Source organism: Protopterus annectens, chromosome 3.part0 (genome assembly GCF_019279795.1).
Source record: "Protopterus annectens isolate FY-2018-M chromosome 3.part0, PAN1.0, whole genome shotgun sequence".
In the NCBI taxonomy this organism is placed as follows: Eukaryota; Metazoa; Chordata; order Ceratodontiformes; family Protopteridae; genus Protopterus; species Protopterus annectens.
The window spans coordinates 1,641,680,704-1,641,697,786 of record NC_056731.1 but is presented as its reverse complement, the minus strand read 5'-3'; the positions used below and the strand labels follow the sequence as shown (position 1 = coordinate 1,641,697,786).

The 17,083-nt window shown below is 43.2% G+C and overlaps 1 protein-coding gene across 1 annotated transcript in view; it reads left to right on the top strand.

Annotated features, from left to right (window-relative positions):
• The window catches only part of ATP6V1C1 (ATPase H+ transporting V1 subunit C1), a 1,077,102-nt gene that overhangs the window by 448,733 nt on the left and 611,286 nt on the right, over positions 1-17,083 (top strand). The gene's annotated exons all lie outside the window — the stretch shown is intronic.

Below are 17,083 nucleotides of genomic sequence, written 5' to 3'. Positions count from 1 at the left end.
AAAATCTTACTTTTTGTAACAATATATTAAGTGGGAATGGGGATTTTAACCCCCCCAACAATGTCATTCATCTTTCTACCTTATTTTTCAGATGTCATTTGCTTACCCTTTCATCCCAAATAATTCCAGGCTTGTGCCAAGGCAGCATTTGGTGTGATGCCTGCTCTTTGTGTATGAAGGTTACCCTTGGGTAGCACATGACTTTTCTCTGTGAAGGTCAGTGTAATAGTAAATCAGAACATTTGGCTTATATCCCAGTCAGAGTTTTCATCAGTAATACCTTATTCCCTATGAGTGTTTTAGCTGGTCTGTTGTCAACATTCCAAACAACCTTTGTAAGTGTGCGAGACATTCCTCTAAATTGGCATTACCAGTAGCCTTCTTCAGTTTTTCTTGCTGCTTCACCTGTTTTACATCTTGCATCATCATGAGTTTTTTCAGTTGCACGTAATGGTTTGCAGTGAACTGTTTTTTATTGTTGTTCAGTGAATTTTGGTAAGATTTAAAGTAAATCACCAGAAGTTTGTGTTTGACTTTTTAAGTCATCATTGAAAATGTATAACGTAGTTAGAAAAAAAAGGGATAAAAAATATAAAGTTGTTAAACCTTGCAGAGGTTAATCTTTTAAGGATGAGATGAATGACCCCCCCCCCCAAAAAAAAATCCAGTGTTTCTAAACAGGGTACTTTTTCTCAAATGATTTGCAAGCATAGAGATGCACTGTCATTTTCTAAAGTAGATTTCTGCTGACCAGCCTTGGTGCTACCAGTCATATTCACTTTCGGGTTTAAAAATGCTTATTTCTAAACAAACAAAAAATAATAATAAGTAGAAGACATAAAGACTCAGTAAAAACTTTGATACCTTAAAAACACCTTCATCTGTGTCAGGTTTGCAGAGAAACACAAGGTTAGTACAGTAGTTAAGGAGAGCATATAGGTTCATAGGTTCATAGGTTCATACTAGGCTATCTGCCCGAGGGCATTTACAAGCCTAGCCCATCGTTTTGTGGCTTAGGCCACCCCTTTGGTATGGGGAACTATACCCATTATTTTTCTGTGCCTCTGTCGAGCAGTGACACTGAGGTAATCCCTGGGGTATATCTGCGATCTCCCATCCATTGGTCAAGATTTCTCTTGAACAAGGCCAGCGAGGTGCTCTGCCTCACATGTACCGGGATTTTGTTCCACAGCATAGGAGTCTTTGGGTGATGAATCTATCCCTCCAGCACGTCCTATTAATAGCCGTGTCAAGGTTTAAGTCTCCGCCCTTGTGGCTCTGATGGATCTAGATTTTTTGAGGTGAAGCATATTCATCAAATCTGGGTTTGACATGGCCTTGTATGTTAGGCAAAGGTCACCTCTGAGCAGCGGTGGCGACTGAATAGAGCTGGAGTTCTTTCAGTCGGGCAGCATAGGACAGATTTTGAGACCCTTTATCCTTTTGGTGAGGAACTTTTGTGGCCTCTCCAGCTGCTGCAAGTGTCGGGTCAGATACATTCGAATGGGGCATTGTACTCAATCATTGGTCTGATGAGTGATGAGTAAAGGGAGACTATGACCTCCCTTGATCTAGATGAGAATCCCTTCATGATAAGGTGGGCAATGTAGAAGGTCTTCCTAACTACTTTAGCTACATGGGTGTCGAATGACAGACTACTATCAACCTGGGTCCCCAGGTCCCTGATAACTTCTTCTGTGCTCAGTGGATTGCCACCTATTTGGTAGCTAGGGGTAACCTTGTTTTTCCCGAAGGGTATGACTATGCATTTTTGGCATTTAACTTTAGGCCGTGGCTCTGGCACCAGTTATCCGTTTCTGTGAGACCCTTCTGAAGGATATCTGTGTCAGATGTGTTTTCTACTATGGCCCAGTTTGCAGTCATCTGCAAACTTTGTCAGCCATAACCCTCCTGTGTTTGCTTGTACTTGGAAAAGTAGATGCCAAACAAGAGTGGGCCCAGGACTGAGCCCTGTGGGACACCACTTGTGACAGGCTTTGAGTCTGACATGGCGCCAGCAGCTCTGACCCTGTGGGTTCTGTCACTCAGCCAGTTTGCAACCCATCTTGTGATGTATGGGTTGACATTTAAGCTGATGAGTTTTTCAATGATACCCGAATGGGGTATTGTATCGAAGGCCTTAGCCAGATCGAGGTAGGCTGTATGGACTGCCTTTCCCTCATCAATGGCTTTGGTGACTGTTTGAAAAAGTCAACCAAGTTTAAAAGGCATGATCTGCCTTTGACAAAGCCAAACTGGGTTGGATCCAAAGTCTGCAAATTCCTATGTCTTTATTTATGAGGTCCATTATGATCCTCTCCATGGCTTTGCAGATAAGGCTTGTCAAGCTAATGGGCGGTAATTTCCAGGGTCGGTGGAGGCACCGCCTTTGTGAAGTGGTACCACAGTTGCAGTGCGCCACTCCTGGAGTGCGTATCCAGAGGTAAGACTTTGATTAAACAGCTGTCCTAGCTGTGGGTTTAATTCCTCATTGAGTTCATGGAGCACACAGCCGGGGACACCATCAGGTCCCATGGATGCTGTGTTTTTGCTTTGGAGAGAGCAGTTCTCACTTGGGCTGGAGATGTTTGGGGGCTGCAATCGTTTGGTATAGGTATCTCTCCTTTTGGGGGGGAGAAGTTTGCACTGAACCTGTCAGCCAGTATGTTGGCAATGTCTGTAGGATCAGTAATCTTCACATCATTTTGAACTAGCTCTGAGCATATCTGGGAGTTTCCTCCCAGGTTTCTAACATAGCTAAAGAAGGCCTTATGATTGTCTTTTGAGTCTTTAGCTATTTTTCTCTCGAAATTTGCTTTGGATGATTTTATGAGAGCTCTTAGTTTTTACTTATAGTGATCAAGGGTGTCTTACCTTTTAAGGATTTTGCTCTATCTTGTAGTAGCTTCCTCCTTTTGTTGTAGAGTTTGTTTATGGCTGGGGTCCACCAGACTGGATGCTTGCCTTTGGTACAAAGAGTCTTTGTTTTGCTTGGGATTGCCTTATCCATGCAGTCCTGCAGGTGCTGGTAGAAGGCATTTGTAAGTGATTCAGCGGCTTGAGTACTGTTTTCCGCCGGCTCGGGGCCTTAAAGGAGACCACACTAGTCTTTAGAAGTGTGAAGTCGGCTTTTGAGAAGTTCTTTACTGTGGTCTTTTTATTTCAGGTGGGGTGGGATGAGGACCTCCAGCGAGATTAGTTTGTGGTCTGATCTCACCAGTGAGGGTACACCTCGGTGTTGAACATTGTGCTCCCATGTTCGTGATGATGAGATCAAGTATGTTATCTCCTCTTGTGGGGATGGTGACTAGTTGTTCCATGGCATTTGAGTTTATGAATTCCAGGAACTTTTGGGCTAGGGTGTTTGGGCTTGAGTAGTGTTCCCAGTCTATATTAGGGTAATTGAAGTCACCTAGTATGATGGTGTTTGGTGATACATTTATCCCTCTAGTGTTTTCAGGAAGGCCATGTGAGGTTCCTGAGTTTGTGAGGGTGGCCTGTAACATGCTACAATTTGCAGAGCAGTCTTGCCTATGGTTAATTGCACCTGGATGGTCTCCGATGCATCGTGCGTTGCCACCAGTCTTGAGGTGTGGGTGTCCTTGATGAATATGGATACCCCTCCTTTCTTGGTATTGTCCAGATTTTGGGGCGGAGCATGATATGAGGTAAAACCTGATAGCGGGGTGCTCTCAGGAGCCTTGAACCAGGTTTCTGTCACAGCACAGACATCGATGTTCTCCATACTGAGAAGGGCCTCGAGTCGTGCATTTTGAGATTTAGACTTCTGGCATTGAGCAGCATTACCCTTAGTTTTTTCCTTTTTGTGTTCTAGGGTGGTAGGTTTAGAATTTGAGCCTTGCCTAAAAAGGCACTATGGGGTGGCAAGAGCCTTTGCCAATATCCGGAATCCCAGGGTGACAGGTGCAAGCCGTCCCTTGCGAAGCAGCGTGGCTTGTCCAGCATGTCATCCCAGGCAGACAGACACTGGATCCCCTTTGAATGACACCAGTGTTTAAGCCAATTGTTAAAGCTGATCATCTTATCTCTGTATTGTGGCATCATTCTTGGTGAAGGTAGGATACTGCTCAAGGTCAGGGTCATACCTGTCTGGGCTACATAATCAGAGAGCTCCTCAATGTCTCTTTTCATGTAGTCCAAGGAGGTACGTCTCAGGTCGTTTACACCAGCGTGGACAATGACTGAATCATATTTGTACCTGCTGTTGAGAGACCTGAGTGCTTGCGTTATGTGGCGGATTCTGGCGCCCGACAGGCAGCTTACTGTGACCTTCTCCTTACTCAGTCTGGTGAGCGGACATCAGTGTGTCTGACTATGGAGTCACCAATGACTAGTGTGTCTGGCATTGTGTTTGGCCTTAAGGGCTGTGACTGTTTGACACTCTGACTGTGAGGTCTATGTGTTGCAGGTGTTGTGTTCTGAGGTGGTGGTTGTTTGGGTGTCTGCTTTGGTGGCCTCTGCTGTTTTGGTAGATTTTTGATCAGAGCCTCGAGTATGTCTTTGTGTGTTTATGTGTATGATTTGAGGTTGTAATGGTAATATGTGAGACTGGGTCTATAGTGTGTGTGGTAACCTTCTCCTCCTGACTGGTCTTGCCAGTCCTATGTTGAGAGAGCTCAGCCTCCAGTTTGGCCGTAGTTGCATCTCTCGCATGTATTTGTGTTTTGTGGGAGGAGGAGAGGGTTGTCTGTGTACATGAGGCAATTGTAACATTGCCTCAATATTCCCAGGTTCACCAGCTGAGCAGGAGAGGACACTAGCAACTGATCCCTCGACATGCTAGAAGGAATAGACAAAAAACTTTAAAAAGATTCGGGGACGTGGTGACCGAGAAATGGGGGTTGCCTTTTTGGGGTACTATCTATGACAAGAGTGCCGTATCAAGGTAATAAGTACTGTAGGAGCAAGTGCTACGTTTAACAGATAGAGAATAGTCTACTTGGAGTCAAGTAGAGATGATCTTTTAATTATAGGATACGCTGATTAGATCAGTAGTATAGTTCGAGGAAGGTAGTTTTAAGGGAAAATTTGAAGAGTGGACTTGAGGTAGCCGAATAGTTTAAACCTGCTTAACCGAGCTGCCCTAGTGTGCAACGGTAGCAACTCCGCTTAATCCGGGCTAAATCGGGCTAAATCGCTAAAGCGTGCTTTATAGCAGGGGCTGGAAAAGACAGGAAATGACCCAAATTGGCCAACAAACCACAAGTCACTGCCCTAAACCACTCCTCCGAGGACAAATGAAGGAGTTATGGAAATGACCCTAGTGGCCAATAAAACTACAGTTTCAAGTCAGTAACCACCTCTCCGGGGCAGGGAAGCTGCTCAATGTTAGTCACTCCCACTGATAAACACAGAGACCCTCCTTCAGCCCAAGCAAAAATGGCCTCACAGAAACTTTCAAACAGTTCAGGAACAGCAAGCCTGTAACTGAACTTTTTTAACTCAGAAAAGTGGGAAAAAACAAGATTTTTTTTTTGTTTTTGTTTTTACAGAGATAGCAGAGGTTCACAAGTAATATCAAGTTATAACAGTGCAGTAAATGACCCCACACAAGAGTGCTAGGTCAAGGACAGAAAATATGCAAGTTTTAAGAAAAAAACGATTTAAAATTAAGTGCAAACAGGAAATTCAGCAAACAGCTTTTGGTTGTGCTCTAAATACAGCTACTAATACAGAAATCAAGTTTAACAAGCCAGAAAATGCTCAAGCTAGGCAGCTATGCAGAAAAACTTAGCAAATAAACAGAGAAAAAATACTTAAAATCTCAAAAGTGGCTCCTTCTTCTCTCAGCGTTTTTCCTCTTGGAGGGTGCTTCACCAACAGCCAACAAGCCTGAAAAGACGCTCAAACCACGAGGCAACTAGGTTTTAAGAGAGGAAGATGAAGGAGTTATGGAAATGACCCCTAGTGGCCAATAAAACTACAGTTTCAAGTCAGTAACCACCTCTCCGGGGGGCAGGGAAGCTGCTCAATGTTAGTCACTCCCACTGATAAACACAGAGACCCTCCTTCAGCCCAAGCAAAAATGGCCTCACAGAAACTTTCAAACAGTTCAGGAACAGCAAGCCTGTAACTGAACTTTTTTAACTCTCAGAAAAGTGGGAAAAAAGCAACACAGAAAATAATTATCTAGTTGCCATGCAGGTTATATACTTCAGACTGATGACCCAGGCATGGTTACATGACCCACACCCCAGCTTTATTCACAACCTAAGGAACAGCGCAATGTATATGCCATCCCTTTTACTGAAAATAGTCCCTTCTGATAATATACATTTACTACAAATGTATAGTAGACTAGACTGTCACTATAAATGTGCAAGTCCTATACCATTTACAATGTAACCGTGATTTAATGCACTTAAACCCTATTACGAATCATTTTGTGTAGGAGTATCTTAGAGACTTTCTAACTAAAGCTACAAGCCTTGTATCATATTTACTATCAGGAGACAGTTCACAGTCATCCTTGTTTTGCCTGTCACCAATTAAAATTATCAGCAATAATATTCATGTCCCCTGGTTGAGGTAGCTGTGTCATAGTTGTAGAACTGGCTTCAAGACAGCAGTTAGTAGCCAATATCATTGAATGCAGATGTTAATTAAATATGACCTCATGGGCGTCTTGATTATCTGAAAGCTAATTATTGAACTGGAGCTGACGGCTTTTTAATCTGTTTACAGTTCCTTCTGTACAGCTGCATGCCATCAACTCTTGCAGTATATGATATTGGTTAGCTATGATGAGCAGCAACAGTAGCTTGAATTGGCATTTGGTGATCTAATGCCTGGTGTAAAACCATTTCCAACATCTTTATTTAATTATCACTTAAGACATAGGCAAACATGCATTTATATAAAAGAAAACAAACCATATTAACAGTTTCACAGTTGCCAACATTATACATCATACATTTTCTTCAGTATAATTATCATCAGTCCAACATTGCATAATTGGTTCCTGCCTTCTCTTAAACTTCACTCCATTAGCTTGTATTGTTCCCGCAATTTCCATTTTCTATGTAATTTGCTCCTACCTTTTTTAAAGATCCAATGTCCAGTTCTTTTGTCTAGGTTTTCTGTATTCACTGCTTCAAGTACAGTTGGTTTAGACTTTCATTACTTTTTGGTAATTGCTTTATTTGGCAGCCACCGAAATTAAATTTAACAAGGCCTTACTATGTGTAGGTAATTCAGATCCTGTATCCCAGGCAAAAGCAACATTTTTTCCTTGGTTACACCCATTTGCTTACCCAAAGTTTCTGGCAGAGTGCTCTGTAAGGAATGTTTGAGGTCTGCCAACTCATTACACTCCCAAAACATATGATGTTATGTTGTCCTATCTCACCTTCATTCTTACAATGATTGGTTCCAAGCCGATCCTCTGCTCTGACTCTGCCGAATACACAGCTGAAAGACTCAAACTTGGCTCGCGGTAAGTAGGTATCCCATAATGCAGTGGTGTAACTCTCCGGATCTCGTTTGCTGCTTTACGAGGTTGGATGCACTCTTCTTGGCCGTGGCTAAGTTGTGAATTTCTACTTATTACTTTTATTAGACCTTTAATCGCTTTCTGTATTATAGTGGATGTTTTCTTCTTTTTTTGTAGTTACTTAGTTAGCCTTTGTACTAGTATATAAGCTATTATTCCCTTTGGTGCTGCCTTTGGCCGTCATTTTCGTAGGCCTTATTGTATCCCTTGTAGTGGTTGTTGTTGTCTTGTCATATAGCTTAATAGTAGTTTGTTTAAGTTAGAGAGCTCTTCATCCGTTTTAGTTAGAGGGCTTGTAGTTGGTGTGTTGTTTTCTGGGATTTAGGGCTGTTTTAGTTAGAGGCTCTATTATCTTCCCTTATTTATCTGTCTCCTCAGTGTTTTCCTGTAGTTAGCTATATATTAGTAGTTTTAGTAATTAGAATTTTTTGTTGTTATATTGTGGTCTGTTGTCATAATCATGTCCAAAGACCCAAAGGAGAGGGAACATAAGCCTTCAGGCTTCAAAAAATGCCAGAAGTGTTCACAAAAGATGTCTATCACTGATGGTCATGTCATATGTGTTTATTGCCTTGGAGCTATACATTTGCAAGAGGGACTGTACATTCAGACATTCCTTCAGTGCCAGGGTTTTACAAGAAAGGAGAAACAAATTGATCCTTAAAGGGTTCTTGAAGCCAAATTTTGAGGAAGCTATCCACAGTTCTTCTTCTTCTTCTTCAAAAAAGGACAAACCTCAAGAGACAATCACCTGCTGCATCTGCTCATTCAGAGCCTCCACTCATGTTACCTAAAATTTCTAAGGCTACTACCTCCTCGGTTCCACAGTCCCTGGAGCCGTCTGAGGTTATTTTGATTGACAAGCTTGGTTCTTTGGCTCCAAAGTCTTCGGAGCCGCAAGATACCTCTTCTTGGAGCCGTTTTATGGAGATTTCACCGGTTTCCCCTACCCTGAGATCTCCCATTTTGTACAGGTCTTGTTCTCTGTCCCTATCCTTCAGGTCCACCAGGAGCTTATCTGACGATGACGTGGAATGGGTGGTGCTGAGACTCTTGAAGTCGCCGGCACTAACCAAATTATTTTCGGCTCTGACCCATTTGGTCCCAGAGCCTACTATACCCTTTGTACCCACTATGGTTCCTCCTCCGAGCCAAGCTGGACCTTCGGAGCCGGAGTGCTTGGTACCACTTACTGTGGATCTGTCGATTTCAAGATCCCCTTCAGTGATCATGGAGCCGACTTCTGCTCCAATACTCTTGGCGCCGTCCGGAGAGTCTGGGAGCCGGAGTTCCCCAGTCGGCCCCGAGGAGGATTCTCTGCCCCGATCTTTGGTGCCGAGCCTACCCCTTGGAGCATTGGCCCGTGTTAGCTCAGCTCCTACATTGGCCTCTGATCCAATCTCGCTGGGCCCGGTGGTTTCCTCTGTCTCCTTGGAGCCGAGGGAGTCTTCAGGACCGGTGGGATCTGCCTTTGAGCTGAGTGGAGTGTGCTGTCTGCCCCTATAGCTCCACATAAGGATACCAGCACTCGTCGCCCTAAGCCACCGGCTACTGTCTCGGCACCACCCATTCCACAGGACAGCAGAGATTGAGTCTCAGGATCCCCCATTGGGCGAACTCCTCTCTTTCGAGGCCTCCACAGAATACCCTTCTGAGGAGCCCCCTCAGAAGAGAACTTGCAAGAGGAAGCGCATAGACTCTCCAGATGAGTTTGTTACTTCAGACACTGACCTCAAGGAGTCAGAAGGGTCCCCACGGTTGTCCTCTGATGATATCTCATTCTCAGATATTCTAGAGATCCTGAAGCAGAGAGGTGGCTGGCAGGCTGCCACCACCCCTTCTGATGAGGAGTCAGTATACCTGAAGGCTTTTGGAGCTCAACCTTCAGCCTCCCGGGAATCTCCACCTTTCGATGAGCTAATGGACTTGGTCAGCCGAAAGGCATAGCAGTCACCTGACACAATGGAACCAGTCCCTCGATGGCCAAACAAATTATCAGCTCCTTCCGGAAAAAATTTCCTCACTAAGGAGGTACCTGTAGATGCTATGGTGGTGACAGCAGCCACCAAGAAGGAACTTTCAGAGACATCCTCATCTGTCTATCCTCTGAACAGAGACTCTCGAACGATGGACAGATATGGGAAGTGTGTCTTTTCGTCAGCGACCTTTACTCTCCGATCGCTGAACTACCTCATTCATTTCACAAGGTTGCAGAGAGATCTCCTGAAAGAACTAGGAGATGCTCTACAAGGTACATAGGCTGCGGGGGTGAATGAGAAGGTCTCCTCCCAGCTATCCACCTTAAATTCCATCGTCAACTCCTCCATGAAGCTGATCTCCTTCACAGCTGATGGAGCGAGCAGGGCAGCGGGTTCTGGAGTTTCCCTTAGGAGACACTCCTGGATTTGGGTTCCTCACTGTTTGGACCCAAAGTAAAGGACACTCTAACCCAATGCAAGCAGGAAGGGAAAACTCTCTCTGCTGTTGTAGTATATTTTTCCATACCTTCAAGAGCTTATCCTAAAGGTTAGAAGAGTGGGAAAATGTGGTTCAGGAGATCCCAGAGAGTTTTCCAGGACGCATGGGGTGAATCCTTCCCCAGGGGCAGAGGGGGTGGTAACAATGGTAGACACTGCCCTAGAGGCAGAGGGGGCCTGCAGAACCAGGGTGACTGTGATTTCTTTCGGGGATGCCCCTGTCAGTGCTCCTGAAAGGAGGCCTGACTGCTCTGCTCTGGAGGCAGTCGGGGGACGTCTATCTATGTACTCAGAAGTCTAGAAGACTATCACACGAGACAAGTGGGTACTAAAAATAATATCCAGAGGATATTCCATTCCCTTTTCCTACCCTGTCCCACAAATCAGAACAATCCCAGATGTTCCACCCAATCTAAGGGAGCAAGCAGCTATAGAAATTCAAAAGTTGCTGCACAAAAGAGTCATCCAAGAAGTCCCCGCAGACCAAATAGGATTCAGAACTTACTCAAGATTCATGTTGGTGCCAAAAAGAACAGGGGACTGGAGGCCCATATTAGACCTAAGCAATTTAAACTAATCTGTCAAAAAGTCAAAGTTGTGAATAGTGACACTGCATTCTATACTTCCTTTTTTAGGGAAAGACGATTAGATGCACTCATTAGACCTTCAAGATGCTTACTACCACGTACAAATGGACAGGGCATCGAGAAGGTACTTAAGCTTCCATCTGGGAGCCAGTCATTATCAGTTCCGAGCTCTGCCCTTTGGTCTCACTACAGCCCCCAGAGTGTACAACAAATGCATGGCAGTAATCACTGCTCACCTGAGGTGTCTAGGATTCCAAGTGCTTCCCTATCTAGACGACTGGCTCCTATCTGCCACCGCCAAGCATCTACTCCAAAAAGCCAGGTATGTGACTTTGGAAATTTGCGCTCAATTGGGTATTGGTCAACTTTCAAAAATCTGCCTTGTTGCCCTGTCAACATAGTACATTTATAGGTGCAGATCTAGACACCACTTCCCTGATAGCACGTCTTCCAACAGAGTTTCAGCACTCAGAAAACAGATACTTCCATCTTCTTCCCAAGACCAAGGTGAAAGCAAAGATAGTTCTAAAATTATTAGAAACAATGGCTCCCCCTTGCCAGAATGCACATGAGAATCCTTTAATGGCTGTTGTTCTCCCAGTGGTCACTTCAAGAGCTTCCTATGTCTCACCTGATCAGGATAACAGAATCATGCAAAAACGACTTAAGATGGTGGATACACTCCAGCCATGTGACCATAGGGGAGACCCTTTGTTCTACAACAACCCTTGGCTACAGTGACCATGGACACTTCCCAGATGGAGAGGGCATTATCTGAGGAGAACAGTCCAAGTTATATGGCAAGAACACGAGGCTCACTTGCATATAAATATCCTAGAGATGAGAGCAGTGCTTCTTGCGTTGAAAGCACTTCATGACTTTCTCCCTCTAGGGACAATTGTGATACAGTCAGACAATATTTCTGTGGTTTGGTACATAAGCAAGGGGGAACCAGATCTTGCCCCCTTTGTCGCAAGGCCCTAAGAGTTTGGCAATGGGCAGTTTCTTCCCAGCGCTTTCTAATAGCAACGCACATTCTGGGGAAGTTCAGCATGATAGCAGAGAAAGCTGAGCAGGGCAATTCTAATGCCTCACGAGTGGTCTCTCAATCAGAACGTAGCGAAAAGGATTTTCTGAACATGGGGTCTGCCTTGCTGCGATCTTTTCACCACTCCCATGAATGCCAAGTGCCGCAACTACTTCACCCTAATCTCCCCTCCGGGGGAGACGCACTTGCTTACGATTGGCCCTCAGGACTTCTGTATGCTTTTCCTCCGTTTCCACTCATACCCAGAGTCATTCAGAAAGCTCAGTCCTTGGGAAGCAGGATGATTCTCCTTGCTCCTTACTGGCCTCGTTAAGTTTGGTTCCCCTTCCTTTGGCCTCATCTTCAGGAGAAGCCTTGGACTTTGGACCCAGTTCCAGACCTGCTGACACATATGTCAGGTGTGCTTCATCCTTCTCTCCACACCCTCAACTTGAGAGCTTGGCTGCTCCACTTCCCAGTCTAGTCAGGCTTCAGAATTTCACTCCAACAGTTAAACATATCTTGATGTCCTCTCATAAAGTTTCCACCAGAAAACTGTATTCTAGCAAATGGAAAAGGTTTTCCCTCTGGGCTCAAAACAGAAACATTGACCCTTTTTCTGCACCTATTCACTCTATTTTGGAATTCTTGGTGGAACTCTTCCAACAGGGTTCAGCTGCAGCAACCATCAGAGTACAACTCGCTGCAATTTCATATTTCCACACTGGTGATCCTAATTCGAACTTAATGTCACACAGGTTGTGTAGAGCCTTCTTGAAAGGTGCCTCCTTATTTAGACCTCCCTTTAAGGAACCCTTCCTCCTTGGGATTTAAATTGTGTTCCATATCACCTAATGTTACCACCTTTTGAACCTTCTTCATCTTCAGACCTCAAGTTCCTTTCCTGGAAGACCTTTTTTCTGGTTGCTGTAACATCTGCTAGAAGGGTATCAGAGTTGCAAGCCCTATCTATCAAACCGCCATATTTGATATTTCATAAGGGTAGGGTATCCTTATGAATTAAGCCATCCTTTTTGCCTGAAGTCTCTTCTTCTACTAACATAATAAATCGTTCTATTGAGCTTCCAGTGTTTTTTCCTAATCACAGCAACAAGGCAGAATACAAATTACATCAACTGGACGTGCACAGACCACTCAGATTCTTTTTGCATGGGACAAAAGATTTTTGAAAATCTGACCAGTTGTTTGTATCCTTTTCAGACGCAAAAAAGGGTAGCTCAATTTCAAAAACTACCCTTGCCAACTGGTTCTCAAACTGCATTACCTTCATATATGCTTTACCATTTAAGGTTAAGGCTCATTCCACTAGAGCACTGGCTAAGTCTTCTGCCTTTCAGGCCAGAATTCCTATGGATAATATTTGTGCTGCAGCTACCTGGGCTACTCCTCATACATTTATCACGCATTACAAAGTGGATTTGGCCTCCAGGGACAGGGCCTCCTTTGGGTCCACTGTGCTTAAAGGTGTACTCTCGTGAGCCACCCAAAGAAAAGGTGCTAGGGACACTGTCCCATCATTGTAAGAATGAAGGTGAGATAGGACAACATAACATAAAGAAGTTATGTACTCACCATAACATTCCATGTTTGTTGTTTATCTTGCCGTTCATTCTTATGGACCCTCCCTCCTTCCCCCTTCCAAGGACTCCTTGTGGACCTGGTGGATGTTTTACTCCTTTCTGGAGTTCTTTGCTTCGGTGTGTTTCTTTTTTCCATTGGGGATAGCATATATTTGTATATATATATTTATATGCTTTTTTACAATTTCTTTAGTAGTCGCAGCAAACAAGATCTGGGGAGTTACACCACTGCATTATGGGATACCTACTTGCCACGAGCCAAGTTTGAGTCTTTCAGCTGTGTATACGGCCGAATTGGAGCCGAGGATCAGCTCCGAACCCATCATTGTAAGAATGAATGGCAAGATGGACAACATAGACCGTTATGGTGAGTATATAACTTCTATTTCCCAGTTACTTCTTTCTTCCCCATCATACCTCCAGCATTTGCATCTACTTGAGGAAAGTTTCTTTAGAGTCTGCTTGGAGGTATAAAAATACCTATGCAAAAACTTCCATGCAAAAATCATGAAATGTTCCAGACTTTTTGTATTTGAGAACCATACATATGTCCTCCCATTGTTTCTTTGGGAGTTGCTTATTCATTCTCTCCTCCCAATGTTTTAAAACCACCTCCTATTGATTCCAATAGTTATCATGCAGTATTTTATTTGCCCTACTAATTGCCCGTTTTTAATGGCAATTTCTTTTCCAGACTCAACTTCTGAGCAGGTCTTTCACTTAGGATTCCTCTATCTCTTCCCTTTGCCTATACTCTGTCAGCTACTGCCAGGGAATGCACTTTCTAGCCTGCAGTCCAAATGGCTTCTTGGTGTCTTTCCATTCTTTTACTGTAGTTATTTGCTCACAATACATTTGGTTCCTCTGCCAGTTTTCTCCAGTAAATTCCAGCCCCTCTTGCCTATCGTCTGTACTTCCAGTTGCAGTCATCCCTATAGGCAGAATCTCCTTTCTCCATTCTCATGATGACTTTATTCTTAAAATACATTCTTTTACTTTATAATCATAATATTTTGTATGGCTGGTGGTATTCTCCTTAAGGATCTGCATTCAAAATCCCACTCTTCCCTTATTTCTTGAATTTCCCCTCTGATTTATCATCCATTTCCACTTTGAATTATAGCTTTCTGCTTGTGCTATGTAAATGAGCCTTAATTGTGTAGGTCTACAGTATCCCTTCAAATCAGGTAATCCTAAACCACCTTGTTCTGTTGGAAGGATCAATTTATCCCACTTGACCCTCAACCTCTTTTCCTCCCAGATACAATCCTTCAACTCTTAATTACTGTCCATAGCTTCTCTGGCTGATAAAATATGTCTGACCCATATATAAAACTAAAGTGAATAAAAACATTTTCACTGCTTGAATGTTACTATCCATATCCATAAACAAGAGCTTCCAGTTTTTCAATTTTTGTATTATTTTTTTTTAGTCTCTCCCAGATATTGTCAACAACTCTCAAACCAGGAACAAACCCAGTGGAGATATGGTATAGTGGCAAAGGAGGAGGACCTTCTTTGCAGACTTGCAGAGTTCATTTCACTGTTGCCTGCCATTTGCTGTTTCCTATAGTCCCTTTTTGATAATTTGTATCTTGACTGGATCTCCTCTAATTGAGGATCTTCTTACAGAAGATTCAGAGAGTTGGTAGAGATGGCTGATTAGGGAAACTTGGTACAGCGCACTCTCTTGACAGCATTGGGGGCTTTTCTATATTTATGCCATATCCACAGTCCCACCTTTCACCCATTGTGCAATGATGTTAACGTGAAATGTTTTCCTTTGGCAATCTGCTTATTCATTCAGTTTTGTTTAGGGGGTAGAGACTAGAGTTCTTGTTCTCCACCAGGGATTATAGTCTGTGCAAAGGATCCCTCCCTTGAATGTGAGTTTGCAAAATGTTACATTGTCCCTACCCTCTTAGCCAGCTCCTTAGGAACTGTTTATATAATCTAACCATCCAGGCAGCTTACTTTCCAGTTTAACAGAATATGTTGGCACAGCATCTGAATAGACAGGCCTTGCAAACTCACAAGTGGCAACTGGACATAAAAATACTTCTTTTGTTGAGAGGCATAAATGATCGTCACAAAGTGGGTTTGCTCCACTCTGCTCCCAACAGTATCCTTTGACTGCAGGCTTCTCTAACCACGTGCAGTGGTGGGTAGCACCCCAGTCAGTTGAATTACAGGTGGTAATGTATACTTTTCCACAAGCTCCTCTATCCTAAAAAATAAACTTGATTTTAATAACGTGAAGTAGGCCAAGACAGCCTTAAGTCAGTCTTCTAACCCAGATGTTTGTGGCTGCTTCAGTATGCCCTGCATTTGCTTAGCAGACATATCTGTCAATAACAAGGCATAAGTATGCATCTGAAACTCATGTTCTCTGAGTTGACAGCCTGGAGGGTATTAGATTTGTTCCAAATGTGCATTTTTTTTTCTCCAGAAATATTCTACATCTTGAAGGAAACCATGACACCAAATTCTGGAAATTCTTACATCAGCGAACCAGATTTTCTTTCTGGTGTCAGAACAAAGGTTTAGAATCTGCAGTGTTGTATTTTCTTGTTTTTTATTGATTTCATAACTGAAAGATTTCTAGGTTCTGGAGGAGAACTAGTTACTTCTGACTTTATGGTTCTTGATCCTTGAGAAATGCACTAGATTTTGGTACCAAAACCTCTGAGCAACATATTGTTAAACCTCCAGTACACTGTTACACTGACACATCTCATAAGCAGGACTGCCAGACACTTTATAAGCGTTCTTAGCAAACAAAACCTCACCTGTGTGGTTAATAGATAAGCTTCTCTCAATTTGCAACTCCATCATCATTGGTAATTGAATGATGAGAGTTGCTATAAGTGCACTGAGTAAACTGGACAAGGTGTGCCACCTATCTTCCTGGAACCAAGATAAGAAACTCTTTGTCAGCTGTATTTCTTTTTGTCTGTAAAGGTCATCTGACTAGACATTCTCTCCTGTTTTATATATTCCTTTTTTACCTCCTGATTATGTTTACAATCTCCCTGTAATGTTGTCTTCCATTACTTTGTGCTTTTAGCATGCTTCTTACCTCTTTTCCCTACCACTTTCTTATTATCTTCCATAAGGCTTCTCCCCATTTTCTTTTTTTTTACTCCCCTCATTTGTCTTTAGTTGCATGCTGTACAACCAACCTCAATTGTCAATGGTACTACAAAAGACTTAAAAGCACCCCAATCCCCCAATGTTATCAGGAGCAACTGGTTCTCCATCCAGATTTACTGTCTTAGTAGCAGTTCGCATTTAGTCGATTGTACCTCACCATTTACCTCTCCCTCTACATGGACACCTTACCATACCCTATTTACACTACAGAATACTAAAGAAGACTCGTGTAGGTATGGTAATGCCATCAGGTCTTACACATTGGTCAGAGTCTGGGCCTTTTGAAGGCAAAACCATGCTGATGCCTCCTGAGTGCAGTGCATCTGCCCTTTATAATATTTAAAAAAAAAAAAAAAGAAAGGAAAATTGCAGGCAGCAATACTACAGAACGAGGCTCAGCAGTCTGTACTCCTAAGCAATCCTAGACTGTTCTAATATGAAATTAAGTCTATTTTAGGTAACAAAAGCAAGCTGAACCACTCTACCCTTTCATTCTTGATGACTTTAGATGTGCATTTTTATTCCTCCCCAGCGCCTCTCAGCTTTTTGTATCCTGACTGATCTATGCCTCCATTCTGCCTTAAAAGGTTTTACAAAGTAAATTGCCAGGCTCCTTGATGAACTACTAAATTATGGTCAGGCAGGTTCTGATTGTCCCTCCCCTGGTTACTTAATGCTCAAAAGACTACATTTGTTGCCATCTTTGATACCTCCTTAACCTGTTT